Genomic DNA, 16461 nt, shown 5'->3' on the forward strand with positions numbered 1-16461 from the left:
CCAGGGGGGTAGGGAAAAGTGAGATGCTACATGTACATAGAAAGGTGGTAGTTGAAGAGAAGACAAGAGCGAATGAAGGCAAAGAGAAAAGGGACGGAGTAAACAGGGGCGGCGAACAAATAAAGAATGTCTACTAATATCAGTGACCATTCTATAAATGGAAGGATTGCGGAGATCATGAGAGCGTACATAGTAGCGCAGGCAATGGGCATCACGGCGATCGGATAAGGATGGAACATTCGCTTCTGCATAGAGGCTCTCGACAGGGGAAGAGCGAAAAGCACCAAGGCATAAACGTAATCCTTGGTGATGAATGGGGTTAAGGCTAGAGAGAGTAGCAGGAGATGCCGCTGAATAGATGTGGTCACCATAATCAAGTTTCGATAAAATAAGGGTGGAATGTAGGCGAAGGAGGGTTCGACGATCAGCTCCCCATGAAAGATGAGCAAGGGTTTTAAGAAGGTTGAGCCGGCTGTGACAAGTTGCCTTCAGAGAGGTAATGTGAGGTTTCCAGGATAACCTACGATCAAAGAGGAGGCCCAGAAACTTGACTGTATCACGTTCAGGGATACGGGAGCCATAGAGGTACAAAGGATGATCGGAGATGACAGAGCGTCTAGTGAAAGTAATTTGGTGGGTTTTAGTGCTGGAAAATTTAAACCCACGTGTGGTGGCCCAATTGGAAACACGGTCGACTGCATGTTGGAGAGAAACTGTAATGAGGTGACAGTCAGCGCCTGCACAGGCAATAGCGAAGTCATCAACATAGAGTGATGACCAAATATTTGATGGAAGACTAGAGGCCAAATCATTAATAGCAAGGAGAAAAAGTGTTGTGCTCAGAACACATCCCTGGGGGACACCTTCAGCTTGGATAAAGTCCGGGGAGAGCACATTATTAACCCGAACACGGAAATGCCTGTCAGTTAAAAAGTTCTTAAGGAAGGATGGTAGATTGCCTCGAAGGCCTAAGGAGTGGGCTTGGGCTAAAATATTATACCTCCAAGTTGTGTCATATGCCTTCTCAAGGTCAAAAAATATGGCAATAACTGAGTGGTTATTCGCAAAGGCATTACGAACATACGTATCCAAGCGTAGTAAGGGGTCTATGGTAGAACGTCCCTTACGAAAGCCATATTGACGAGTGGAGAGACTGTTGTGTGTCTCTAAATACCACACTAAACGTCTATTTACTAGGCGTTCCATTACTTTGCAAACTGCACTGGTAAGAGCAATGGGACGATAGTGGGAGGTTTCATGTCCCGTAGTGCCTGGTTTGTGGAAAGGGAGAACAATGGCGAATTTCCACAGCTGTGGAAGAACTCCTTGTGACCAAATAAGATTGTAAAGGCGTAATAGGACTGCAAGGGCTGACTGATGTAAATGTTGTAGCATACGAATATGAATGTCGTCGGGCCCAGCTGCCGATGATCGACAAGCTGAGAGTGTTGCCTCCAGTTCTTGAAGTGTAAAAGGCACATTATACTGTTCTTCTCTGAGAGAAGAAAAGTCCAAGGGTGCTAACTCTCTGGCAGACTTTGAGGAAAGAAATGAGGGGCATAGATGGAGTCCCTGAGAAATACGGACCAGATGATTGCCAATTTCATTGGCAACATCTAGTGGGTTTGCTATATCAACACCGGCAACCCGCAGAACAGGAGCCGGGTCAGGAGAATATTTACCACTCAGTTTTCGTAATTTTTTCCAGACTGCACTCATAGAGGAAGCAGAGGTGATGGTGGAGACATAATCTTGCCAGCAAGTGCGTTTAGCGTCACGGATGACATGGCGAGCGATCGCACGCTTCTGTTTAAAATCAAGGAGTCTCTCTGTGGTTCTATTGTACCGGTACCTGCCCCATGCAGCGCATTTCAAACGTACTGCACGAGCACAAGCAGGAGACCACCAAGGCACGCATTTCTGAGAATGCCTGCCCGAAGTTTGGGGTATAGAATGAGAAGCTGCGGTGAAAACGGAGGACGAGAAGAGGTGTAAAAGCTCATCGATGGAGGACGAAGAAGGAACCTCTTTAAAAACAGTTAGGTGTGAGTAAAGGTTCCAATTTGCCCGATTAAATTGCCAGCGTGGGGTGCGAAGAGGTGGCGAATATGAAGGGGAAGTAAGAATGATTGGGAAATGATCACTGTCATGTAAGTCCGGGAGAACAGACCAAGTGAAGTCTAATGCGGCGGAGGAAGAGCAGACTGAGAGATCGATGCAAGAGAGAGTATGAGTCCGAGGATCAAAATGGGTGTGAGTACCTGTATTTAAAACATGGAGGGGGTGGGTGGCAAGAAAAGCCTCTAACTGAATTCCACGGGAATCACAGTGAGACCCCCCCCCAGAGGAAATGGTGGGCATTAAAATCACCAAGTAACAGAATCGGTGGTGGTAATGACGAAACAAGAAAGGCAATATCCGGGATAGATAATGCCCGAGAAGGAGAGAGATATAAAGAACAGAGCGTATACCACCTATGTAAGTGGATACAGGCTGCTGTGTAATGCAGCGAAGTATGAACAAATAGCTGATGGTACGGAATATCAGTGCGTAGAAGAAGGGCACTTTCATTAAAGGTCCCATCAGGAAAAGGATCTGAAGAATACAATAAATTATAGCCTGAGATGGGAGAAATAACAGCAGAGTGTAATTTTGGTTCCTGTAAGCAAACACCAACAGGGGCAAACTGGAAGAGTAACATCTGAAGCTCACCCCCATTACCCCTGAGGCCGCGTATATTCCACTGTAAATAGGCCATGATTGGCAATGATAAAGATACTTGAAATCCGCAGGTAAGGGTTCCTACAGACTAGAGGGGTTAGAAAAATCCACATGCGGAGGCAGTGGAAAACGTTCAAGCAGCGAAGGAACGGTGCGCTGTGAAGAAAGGAGTTGCACAGATGGAGCAGAGGAGAGAGAAAGAGCAGAAGGTGGATCAGTGTCCATTGATGGTTTGGTCTCTGCAATATATTCAGAGATTGCTTCAAGTGTTTCGGAATTCAGAGACGTCGTATGGGAGACAATATTGGAAATGGTAGGGAGAGGATGAGTAAAGATTGGAACTGTATTGGACTGTACCAAGGTACGGGGGGGCGAAAGAGTGGAGGGAACTGGAGAAGCGTGGCAGGGGACAGAAGAGGCAGGAACCTGGGAGGTGGCAGAAGAGGAAGAAACTTGGGAGGGAACAGGGGAGGAAGGTACAGTACGAGGAGGAGGGTGAACCTCTACACTTGTAACTGAGCCAGTGAGAGGGGGAGAACCAGGGACAGAGACAGGGAGGGTAAAATGAGGAGGTGGAAGATGGGTAGGAGGTGTTAACGGACCTTTTTTTGACTTTTGAGAAGTAGAGGGACGATTGGGAGGAGGTGTCGTACGAGGTCTCGTCGATACTGAGGCTTGTGAGAGAGAACACGAAGAAGCGAGATCAGACTGAGGCGTTGAAGTAGGGACGTCTGAGCCGAGGACAGCAAAAGGATTAGATACAGGAGTGACTATGGGAGAGGTAACCACAGAGGTGGGTGTAGAAGATGGGATACCAGAAGTGGGGGGACGTTTTGAAACACGGGAATAAGAAACACGTGGGAGTCTCCCTTGGAGGCGGAGATGAGAAACTGCCATGGCATAAGGGAGACCTTCTGTCTCTTTGAGGTAACGGATTTCCTGCTCGTTTAAATAGACTTGACAACGGCGAGAGTACAAAGGGTGAGCCTCATGACAGTTAAGGCAAGAGGGAGATCGATTGCAAGACGTATTAGAATGGTCATCGGCACCACAGACTGGGCATTCGGCGATTGATCCACAATATTTCGCTGGATGGCCAATTTGCCAGCAATTTCTACACTGTTGTGGTGTAGGGATCACCTTTCGAACTTGTAACCGATGTCCTGCTATATAAACTGAGGATGGGAGTTCTCGGCTGTCAAAAGTTAAACGAGCCACATTGCTAGGGTATCGTCTCCGCCCGCGGGCAGGAAGAACGTAAGTGTCTACCTTGAGGATTGGGAGATCTTGGAGTTCCAGCTGTTCAAGAATGTCAGTGCCACATGTCTGGAAATTTTGTTGAACTATGGTATGGGGCAGAATGACGGTACCACTACAAGAATTGAGGGAATGATGTTTTTCAAGAGTGACAGGAACAGTATCGATATGGGAAAGACGAGAGAGCTCATGAGCCTGGGTAGCATTCTGTACGGTAATGATGCGCGTACCGCTCTTAAGAGCATGAAAAGAAATATCTTTACCAACATGGCGTAGGAGTGCCTTGCCAATACTGTGGTCAGAAAGATAGGCAGTAGAGGAAGTCGGTCGTAAAGTGAAGAATTTAGTCCATTGTTCAGTCTGAAACTGAGCTTGGAAAGGTAGTGAAGGACGTGTCGATCGTTTCTGAGAAGAACGAGAAGGTGAAGAAGTATCATCAGAAGGTAATTGTCGTTGGTGTTTAGGCGTGGGACCAGAGTTGGTCCGATGTGGAACGGGTCGGCGATTTGAAAATTGCCGCACAGTAGAGGGAGAGGCCGGAAGCATAGTCAGAGGAGAGCGAAGGTCCGATAAATCGAAGGAGTCAGTCGAGGCCTCAGTACCTGAAGCGGGTGAGGAAACAGCACCGGCAATAGGTACAGAGGCATGAGGAGTGTCTGAAGAGTGGTCCAAAGATGAGGCGGGGTCAGAACGGGGTGCGGTATCAAGAAGGGGCCCGGGGGTAGTAGGTTCATGGACTAGGGCTGCCATGGTTAGGTTACTTCTTTCTTTTTGTTTTTAAGAAAAAAAGGAAAAAAGAAAAGAAAATAAAAATAAAAAAAAGAATAAAAAAAGGGGGGACCGGGGAGGGATAGTTCCTAGGAGGAATGAAAGGGCCAGAAATCTCCCTCTGCGCCCAAGAGGACCTCAGCACCGCAAGTAGTGCAGATGCAGCATGGAACCCGTGCCATACCCTACCCATCATGCTAGTAAACTAACAATCCGGGATAGCATCCTCACATCTGCCGAGCTACCTCGGTGGACAAAAGAGAGGGCAGCCGGATATCCGCCACAAAGCATACCTCCTTCGGCCACCACCCCCGGAATCCGAAAGGTGGCTTCCAGAGATACACCCGTCGCCCGAAAGACACCCAAAGCTGCTCCAGGATACCGGAGAGGGATCGGGACATCCCCAGGCGATCCAGATTCCACGGCAAATTATGCCACCGCCAAGAACCTCAACAGAATGGGATGGACCCCGGTATCCTTTCCCCTACCTAGGAACTAGCGCGCCTGTGGGAGAAATCCCAAAGGCCAAAAAGAGGAAGGGCAAAAGGGAGGGGTGGGGAGGAGGAGGAGGAAAGGAAAAAGGGGAGGATGGGGAGGATGGGATAGGGAAGGGGAGATTGGGGGGTAATTAGGTTCGGTCTGAGGAAGAAGACCGACAGGTCTAATTCCTCAGACCAAGAGCCTCTTCACCACGCCAAGGAGCCCCCCCTTGAAGAGGTCTAAATCCATAAATGCAATAAAAACTTCCCTACCTTTATCTAAATACTGTTCACATATATGCTTCAATGTAAACACTTGATCTACACATCCCCTACCCACTCTGAAGCCTCCCTGCTCGTCCGCAATCCTACATTCTGTCTTACCTCTAATTCTTTCAATTATAACCCTACCGTATACTTTTCCTGGTATACTCAGTAAACTTATTCCTCTATAATTTTTACAATCTCTTTTGTCCCCTTTCCCTTTATATAAAGGGACTTTAAATGCTCTCCGCCAATCCCTAGGTACCTTCCCCTCTTTCATACATTTATTAAACAAAAGTACCAACCACTCCAACTCTATTTCCTCCGCCTGCTTTTAACATTTCTGTCATGCTCCCATCAGTTCCAGCTGCTTTACCCCCTTTCATTCTACGTAATGCCTCACGTACCTCCACCACACTTACATTCTGCTCTTCTTCACTCCTAAAAGATGGTATACCTCCCTGGCCAGTGCATGAAATTACCGCCTCCCTTTCTTCCTCAACATTTAAAAGTTCCTCAAAATATTCTCGCCATCTACCTAATACCTCCCTCTCCCCATCTACTAACTCCCCTACTCTGTTTTTAACTTACAAATCCATACTTTCCCTAGGCTTTCTTAACTTGTTTAACTCACTCCAAATTTTTTTCTTATTTTCATTAAAATTTCTTGACAGTGCCTCTCCCACTCTTTCATCTGCTCTCCTTTTGCAATCTCTCACCACTCTCTTCACCTTTCTTTTACTCTCCATATACTCAGCTCTTCTTATAACACTTCTGCTTTGTATATATATACATATATATACATATATATATATATATATATATATACACACACATATATGTATATATATATGTATATATATATATATATATATATATATATATATATATATATATATATATATATATATATATGTATATATATATATATATATACATACATACATTATATATATATATATATATATATATATATATATATATATATATATATATATATATATATGTATATATATATATATATATATATATATATATATATATGTATATATATGTATATATATATATATATATATATATATATATATATATATATATATATATACATATATATATATATATATATATATATATATATATATATATATATATATATATATATATATATATATATATATATATATATATATATATATATATATATATATATATATATATATATATATATATATATATATATATATATATATATATATATATATATATATATATATATATATATATATATATATATGGTGTGTTGAAAGAAAGAAAGATATATATATGTATATATATATATATATATATATATATATATATATATATATATATATATATATATATATATATATATATATATATATATATGTATATATATATATATATATATATATATATATATATATATATAGATATATATATATACATATATATATACATTATATATGTATATATATATGTATATGTATATATGTATATATATAATATATATATATATATGTATATATATGTATATATATATATATATATATATATATATATATATATATATACATATATATGTATACATATATATGTATACATATATATATGTATACATATATATATGTATACATATATATGTATATATATATTTTTTTATTTTATTTTATTATCACACTGGCCGATTCCCACCAAGGCAGGGTGGCCCGAAAAAGAAAAACTTTCACCATCATTCACTCCATCACTGTCTTGCCAGAAGGGTGCTTTACACTACAGTTTTTAAACTGCAACATTAACACCCCTCCTTCAGAGTGCAGGCACTGTACTTCCCATCTCCAGGACTCAAGTCCGGCCTGCCGGTTTCCCTGAATCCCTTCCTAAATGTTACTTTGCTCACACTCCAACAGCACGTCAAGTATTAAAAACCATTTGTCTCCATTCACTCCTATCAAACACGCTCACGTATGCCTGCTGGAAGTCCAAGCCCCTCGCACACAAAACCTCCTTTACCCCCTCCCTCCAACCTTTCCTAGGCCGACCCCTACCCCGCCTTCCTTCCACTACAGACTGATACACTCTTGAAGTCATTCTGCTTCGCTCCATTCTCTCTACATGTCCGAACCACCTCAACAACCCTTCCTCAGCCCTGTGGACAACAGTTTTGGTAATCCCGCACCTCCTCCTAACTTCTAAACTACGAATTCTCTGCATTATATTCACACCACACATTGCCCTCAGACATGACATCTCCACTGCCTCCAGCTTTCTCCTCGCTGCAACATTCATCACCCACGCTTCACACCCATATAAGAGCGTTGGTAAAACTATACTCTCATACATTCCCCTCTTTGCCTCCAAGGACAAAGTTCTTTGCCTCCACAGACTCCTAAGTGCACCACTCACTCTTTTTCCCTCATCAATTCTATGATTCACCTCATCTTTCATAGACCCATCCGCTGACACGTCCACTCCCAAATATCTGAATACGTTCACCTCCTCCATACTCTCTCCCTCCAATCTGATATTCAATCTTTCATCACCTAATCTTTTTGTTATCCTCATAACCTTACTCTTTCCTGTATTCACCTTTAATTTTCTTCTTTTGCACACCCTACCAAATTCATCCACCAATCTCTGCAACTTCTCTTCAGAATCTCCCAAGAGCACAGTGTCATCAGCAAAGAGCAGCTGTGACAACTCCCACTTTGTGTGTGATTCTTTATCTTTTAACTCCACGCCTCTTGCCAAGACCCTCGCATTTACTTCTCTTACAACCCCATCTATAAATATATTAAACAACCACGGTGACATCACACATCCTTGTCTAAGGCCTACTTTTACTGGGAAAAAATTTCCCTCTTTCCTACATACTCTAACTTGAGCCTCACTATCCTCGTAAAAACTCTTCACTGCTTTCAGTAACCTACCTCCTACACCATACACTTGCAACATCTGCCACATTGCCCCCCTATCCACCCTGTCATACGCCTTTTCCAAATCCATAAATGCCACAAAGACCTCTTTAGCCTTATCTAAATACTGTTCACTTATATGTTTCACTGTAAACACCTGGTCCACACACCCCCTAAAGCCTCCTTGTTCATCTGCTATCCTATTCTCCGTCTTACTCTTAATTCTTTCATTTATAACTCTACCATACACTTTACCAGGTATACTCAACAGACTTATCCCCCTATAATTTTTGCACTCTCTTTTATCCCCTTTGCCTTTATACAAAGGAACTATGCATGCTCTCTGCCAATCCCTAGGTACCTTACCCTCTTCCATACATTTATTAAATAATTGCACCAACCACTCCAAAACTATATCCCCACCTGCTTTTAACATTTCTATCTTTATCCCATCAATCCCGGCTGCCTTACCCCCTTTCATTTTACCTACTGCCTCACGAACTTCCCCCACACTCACAACTGGCTCTTCCTCACTCCTACAAGATGTTATTCCTCCTTGCCCTATACACGAAATCACAGCTTCCCTATCTTCATCAACATTTAACAATTCCTCAAAATATTCCCTCCATCTTCCCAATACCTCTAACTCTCCATTTAATAACTCTCCTCTCCTATTTTTAACTGACAAATCCATTTGTTCTCTAGGCTTTCTTAACTTGTTAATCTCACTCCAAAACTTTCTTATTTTCAACAAAATTTGTTGATAACATCTCACCCACTCTCTCATTTGCTCTCTTTTTACATTGCTTCACCACTCTCTTAATCTCTCTCTTTTTCTCCATATACTCTTCCCTCCTTGCATCACTTCTACTTTGTAAAAACTTCTCATATGCTAACTTTTTCTCCCTTACTACTCTCTTTACATCATCATTCCACCAATCGCTCCTCTTCCCTCCTGCACCCACTTTCCTGTAACCACAAACTTCTGCTGAACACTCTAACACTACATTTTTAAACCTACCCCATACCTCTTCGACCCCATTGCCTATGCTCTCATTAGCCCATCTATCCTCCAATAGCTGTTTATATCTTACCCTAACTGCCTCCTCTTTTAGTTTATAAACCTTCACCTCTCTCTTCCCTGATGCTTCTATTCTCCTTGTATCCCATCTACCTTTTACTCTCAGTGTAGCTACAACTAGAAAGTGATCTGATATATCTGTGGCCCCTCTATAAACATGTACATCCTGAAGTCTACTCAACAGTCTTTTATCTACCAATACATAATCCAACAAACTACTGTCATTTCGCCCTACATCATATCTTGTATACTTATTTATCCTCTTTTTCTTAAAATATGTATTACCTATAACTAAACCCCTTTCTATACAAAGATCAATCAAAGGGCTCCCATTATCATTTACACCTGGCACCCCAAACTTACATATGTATATATATGTATACATATATATGTATATATATATATATATATATATATATATATATATATATATATATATATATATATATGTATACATATATATATATATATATACACAAGTTACAATAATAAATTATAATTTCATTCATGACCCAACCATAAACAGGGTACATTCCTGACACCACTGTGTCACAGTACGTGATAAAATAATAAATTATAAGTAACATATCTATACATATACATCATACACTGGATCACACGACAGTTCGTCCTACCACACAGGGTACAGTCCTTCCTCAGTATCACCCCTGCGTTTCTCCTCAGAGACCAACAAGTCACTGACACCCAGTGTCACTGCTATCTTACCTTTCTTCAGTGTCACACGACACTACAGTCTCTCAGTGTTACACTACGCCCTTTTCTTACATCAGTGCCACACTCTGTCTCTTCCTCCAGTGTCACACTACGATCCCATCCTTTCTTCAGTGTCACACTACGGTCCCATCCTTTCTTCAGTGTCACACTCCGACCCTATCTTCTTTTAGTGTCACACTGCTCCGTCACGACTTGCTACAGGTGGTCGAATACTGCTTCTAAGGCCACACTATGGTGGTCAGGTGAATACTGTCTCTTGCCAGTATACCGTAAAATGGTCAAATAAGTACCATCCACTGCCAGTAGATATATACCATAAGGTGGTCAGGTAAGTACTAAGACCAGTAGGTATACACCGTAAGATGGTCAGGCGAATACTGATTCTAAAGCCGGCTCAGCAGTCCCCACATTGGGTTTTGACGTACCCGTGGAACTGCAGGCCGGCAGGTTAACAATTTAACCCCTAGTTTGGCAGGAGGCCACCACAGTGCCCGTGGGCTGGTGGCAAAAGCTCTCGCTTCACACGGCGAGGGTCCAGGTTTGATTCCCGGCGTAGGGGTAGAAACATCGGACATGTATCCTTACATCGGTTGTCTATGTTCACCCATCAGTAAAATGGGTACCTGGGTGTTAGTGGACTGGTGTGGGTCGCATCCTGGGACAAAACTGACCTAATTTGCACGAAATGCTCTGCATAACAAAGGGCTTTCTATATAGTAGTATGTCATTGGTGTCAGCTATGGTCGGTACACCTTGTACATGTGCTTGTAGTAAATAAAGATATATTATTATTATTATTATTATTATTATTATTATTATTATTATTATTATTATGATACTTTACACTATACACTATAATTATGCCGTGGGCTTTTTTTTTTTTTTTTTTTTTTTTTGCTGCGAAAGATTGATAACTCTCATTATGCGTTGCTATCCCGCCATACCATGAAAGGTGTATATTGGATTACGTATTTTAAGTCATTTTTATTATTGGTGTTTCAATAAATCACAGCATTAACAACCGACGTGTGTCAATATCATTATAGCATCAGTAGATGGTAGCTTGTAAGAGACCTGGTCGTTCATCAATGATATATATATATTTTCAGTAATTCCAAGTTGCCAACTTACCAGCGAATGTTTAGCTTCATGGAATCTCAAAATCCTTCCGTTTACACCAAGTCAAATGAGGAAGGAGTTAAGAGAGTTCAAAAAGGCGATGGGCAGTACGCATTCATGATGGAATCCTCCAGTATTGAGTACATCACTGAGAGGTACTGTGACCTCACTCAGGTTGGGGGACCTCTCGACTCCAAGAGCTACGGTATAGCTCTTCCTCCAGGTAAGATCTACTACGCTATTACTACACCCCAAAACCCCCTTATATTACATTTATTTTATTTATTTTGAGGTTTCAAATTTCCGATACTGTACATAGATTCTTTTTTTGGCTGGAAGATCATGAGGTAAAGTGAACGAATGAGAGAGTGAGTGTTGAGCTGTTATCAAATTTAGTTGACAATAAAAATTTAGAGTGAGATCAATAAGTTTAGAAAGCCTAGAGAACGAATGGATTCGAGAGTTAAAAATTGAAGAGTGATTTTGTGATATTTTAAGATGAGTTGGAGGTATTAGGAAGATTGAGGAAATATTTTGAGGAATTGTTAAATATTGATGAGGAGATGGAAGCTGTGATTTCAAGCATTGATCAGGGAGGTATAAAATCTTTTAGGAGTGAGGAAAAGTCAGATGTGAGTGTGAGAGAGGTGCATGAGGCTGTGGGTAAAATAAAAGGGGGTAGAGCAGCTGCGATTGATGGGATCAATACAGAAATGTTAAAAGTAGATGAGGATGTAGTTCTGGTGTGGTTCCTGCTTTTACTTAATAAATGTATGGAAGAGAGGAAGGTACCTGGGGATTGACAGAGAACATGCATAGTTCCTTTTTACGAAGGCAAACAAAAGAGAATGTGATAAATAGTTTAGGAAACTGACAAGTTGAAGAATAAGACACTTTTGCAACATTAAGGAATCTTTATTGAGGAAACGTTTCGCCACACAGAGGCTTCATCAGTCCAACACAAAGAAGAACGGTGTAAAGGGAGGAGGAGTTTGAGGTAATTAGTCCCTTAGTCAGGCTAAGGGACTGATGAAGCTACTGTGTGGCGAAACGATTCCTCAGTAAAGACTCCTATATGCTTCCCTACCTTGTTGGGAAACGGCCGAGGTGTTTATATATATATATATATATATATATATATATATATATATATATATATATATATATATATATATATATATATATATATATACATATATATTTATATATATATATATATATACATATATATATATATATATATATATATATATATATATATATATATATATATATATATATATATATATATTATATATATATATACATACATATATATATATATATATATATATATATATATATATATATATATATATATATATATATATATATATATATATATATATATACATATATATATATTATATTATATTAACACAATGGCCGATTCCCACCAAGGCAGGGTGGCCCGAAAAAGAAAAACTTTCACCATCATTCACTCCATCACTGTCTTGCCAGAAGGGTGCTTTACACTACAGTTTTTAAACTGCAACATTAAGACCCCTCCTTCAGAGTGCAGGAACTGTACTTCCCATCTCCAGGACTCAAGTCCGGCCTGCCGGTTTCCCTGAACCCCTTCATAAATTTTACTTTGCTCACACTCCAACAGCACGTCAAGTATTAAAAACCATTTGTCTCCATTCACTCCTATCAAACACGCTCATGCATGCCCGCTGAAAGTCCAAGCCCCTCGCACACACAACCTCCTTTACCCCCTCCCTCCAACCATTCCTAGGCCGACCCCTACCCCGCCTTCCTTCCACTACAGACTGATACACTCTTGAAGTCATTTTGTTTCGCTCCATTCTCTCTACATGTTCGAACCACCTCAACAACCCTTCCTCAGCCCTCTGGACAGCAGTTTTTCTAATCCGGCACCTCCTCCTAACTTCCAAACTGCGAATTCTCTGCATTATATTCACACCACACATTGCCCTCAGACATGATATCTCCACTACCTCCAGCCTTCTCCTCGCTGCAACATTCATCACCCATGCTTCACACCCATATAAGAGTGTTGGCAAAACTATACTCTCATACATACCCCTCTTTGCCTCCAAGGACAATGTTCTTTGTCTCCACAGACTCCTAAGTGCACCGCTCACCCTTTTCCCCTCATCAATTCTATGATTCACCTCATCTTTCATAGACCCATCCGCTGACACGTCCACTCCCAAATATCTGAATACATTCACCTCCTCCATACTCTCTCCCTCCAATCTGATATCCAATCTTTCATCACATAATCTTTTAGTTATCCTCATAATCTTACTCTTTCCTGTATTCACTTTTAATTTTCTTCTTTTACATACCCTACCAAATTCATCCACCAACCTCTGCAACTTCTCTTCAGAATCTCCCAAGAGCACAGTGTCATCAGCAAAGAGCAACTGTGACAACTCCCACTTTATGTGTGATTCTTTATCTTTTAACTCCACGCCTCTTGCCAAGACCCTCGCATTTACTCTTACAACCCCATCTATAAATATATTGAACAACCACCGTGACATCACACATCCTTGTCTAAGGCCTACTTTTACCGGGAAATAATCTCCCTCTTTCCTACATTCTCTAACTTGAGCCTCACTATCCTCGTAAAAACTCTTCACTGCTTTCAGTAACCTACCTCCTACACCATACACCTGCAACATCTGCCACATTGCCCCTCTATCCACCCTGTCATACGCCTTTTCCAAATCCATAAATGCCACAAAAACCTCTTTAGCCTTATCTAAATACTGTTCACTTATATGTTTCACTGTAAACACATGGTCCACACACCCCCTACCTTTCCTAAAGCCTCCTTGTTCATCTGCTATCCTATTCTCCGAATTACTCTTAATTCTTTCAATAATAACTCTACCATACACTTTACCAGGTATACTCAACAGACTTATCCCCCTATACACAAATAACCCGCACATAAAAGAGAGAAGTTTACGACGACGTTTCGGTCCGACTTGGACCATTGACAAAGTCACACTAACAGAGGTGCAGCAGGACGGCTATATATAGGCAGGAAGAGGTGGAGGTAGTAGTAGTAGTAGTACAAGAATTGTATATAATACCGACAAGATGAAATTAAGACACATGCACAACACCCGGGCATCCCCATCGTAGACGTTTCGCCATCCAGCCAGCCACTGGATGGCGAAACGTCCACAACAAAGACAACCAGACGCCGCACATGTGTCTTAATTTCATCAGTAGTTGTAGTAGTAGTAGAAGAAGAAGAGGTAGTAGTAGTGGTAGTGGCAGAAGTGGGAAATAAGGATGACGAGCTAGTCAAAAACAAAAACAAAGGAAGGGGAGCACTGCAAGAGAGCTAGATGCCCACAGAGGGAGAGCAAGCGCACAGAGGTGCGTGAAAGGGGAAGTTATTAATGTATCGTTCCAATCACGGTATTGTGCCTTTTTGTTATTTATCCCCCTATAATTTTTGCACTCTCTTTTGTCCCCTTTGCCTTTATACAAAGGAACTATGCATGCTCTCTGCCAATCTCTAGGTACCTTACCTTATATATACATATATATGTATATATATTTTTTTTTTTTATTATCACACTGGCCGATTCCCACCAAGGCAGGGTGGCCCGAAAAAGAAAAACTTTCACCATCATTCACTCCATCACTGTCTTGCCAGAAGGGTGCTTTACACTACAGTTTTTAAACTGCAACATTAACACCCCTCCTTCAGAGTGCAGGCACTGTACTTCCCATCTCCAGGACTCAAGTCCGGCCTGCCGGTTTCCCTGAATCCCTTCATAAATGTTACTTTGCTCACACTCCAACAGCACGTCAAGTATTAAAAACCATTCGTCTCCATTCACTCCTATCAAACATGCTCACGCATGCCTGATGGAAGTCCAAGCCCCTCGCACACAAAACCTCCTTTACCCCCCTCCCTCCAACCCTTCCTAGGCCGACCCCTACCCCGCCTTCCTTCCACTACAGACTGATACACTCTTGAAGTCATTCTGTTTCGCTCCATTCTCTCTACATGTCCGAACCACCTCAACAACCCTTCCTCAGCCCTCTGGACAACAGTTTTGGTAATCCCGCACCTCCTCCTAACTTCCAAACTACGAATTCTCTGCATTATATTCACACCACACATTGCCCTCAGACATGACATCTCCACTGCCTCCAGCCTTCTCCTCGCTGCAACATTCATCACCCACGCTTCACACCCATATAAGAGCGTTGGTAAAACTATACTCTCATACATTCCCCTCTTTGCCTCCAAGGACAAAGTTCTTTGTCTCCACAGACTCCTAAGTGCACCACTCACTCTTTTTCCCTCATCAATTCTATGATTCACCTCATCTTTCATAGACCCATCCGCTGACACGTCCACTCCCAAATATCTGAATACGTTCACCTCCTCCATACTCTCTCCCTCCAATCTGATATTCAATCTTTCATCACCTAATCTTTTTGTTATCCTCATAACCTTACTCTTTCCTGTATTCACCTTTAATTTTCTTCTTTTGCACACCCTACCAAATTCATCCACCAATCTCTGCAACTTCTCTTCAGAATCTCCCAAGAGCACAGTGTCATCAGCAAAGAGCAGCTGTGACAACTCCCACTTTGTGTGTGATTCTTTATCTTTTAACTCCACGCCTCTTGCCAAGACCCTCGCATTTACTTCTCTTACAACCCCATCTATAAATATATTAAACAACCACGGTGACATCACACATCCTTGTCTAAGGCCTACTTTTACTGGGAAAAAATTTCCCTCTTTCCTACATACTCTAACTTGAGCCTCACTATCCTCGTAAAAACTCTTCACTGCTTTCAGTAACCTACCTCCTACACCATACACTTGCAACATCTGCCACATTGCCCCCCTATCCACCCTGTCATACGCCTTTTCCAAATCCATAAATGCCACAAAGACCACTTTAGCCTTATCTAAATACTGTTCACTTATATGTTTCACTGTAAACACCTGGTCCACACACCCCCTACCTTTCCTAAAGCCTCCTTGTTCATCTGCTATCCTATTCTCCGTCTTACTCTTAATTCTTTCAATTATAACTCTACCATACACTTT

General features: G+C 41.3%; 1 pseudogene; it reads left to right on the plus strand.

The window, feature by feature from the left end:
• The window catches only part of LOC128688966 (glutamate receptor ionotropic, kainate 2-like), a 250561-nt pseudogene that overhangs the window by 199227 nt on the left and 34873 nt on the right, over positions 1–16461 (plus strand).

The sequence above is a fragment of the Cherax quadricarinatus genome, chromosome 16 (genome assembly GCF_038502225.1).
Source record: "Cherax quadricarinatus isolate ZL_2023a chromosome 16, ASM3850222v1, whole genome shotgun sequence".
Classification (NCBI taxonomy): domain Eukaryota; kingdom Metazoa; phylum Arthropoda; class Malacostraca; order Decapoda; family Parastacidae; genus Cherax; species Cherax quadricarinatus.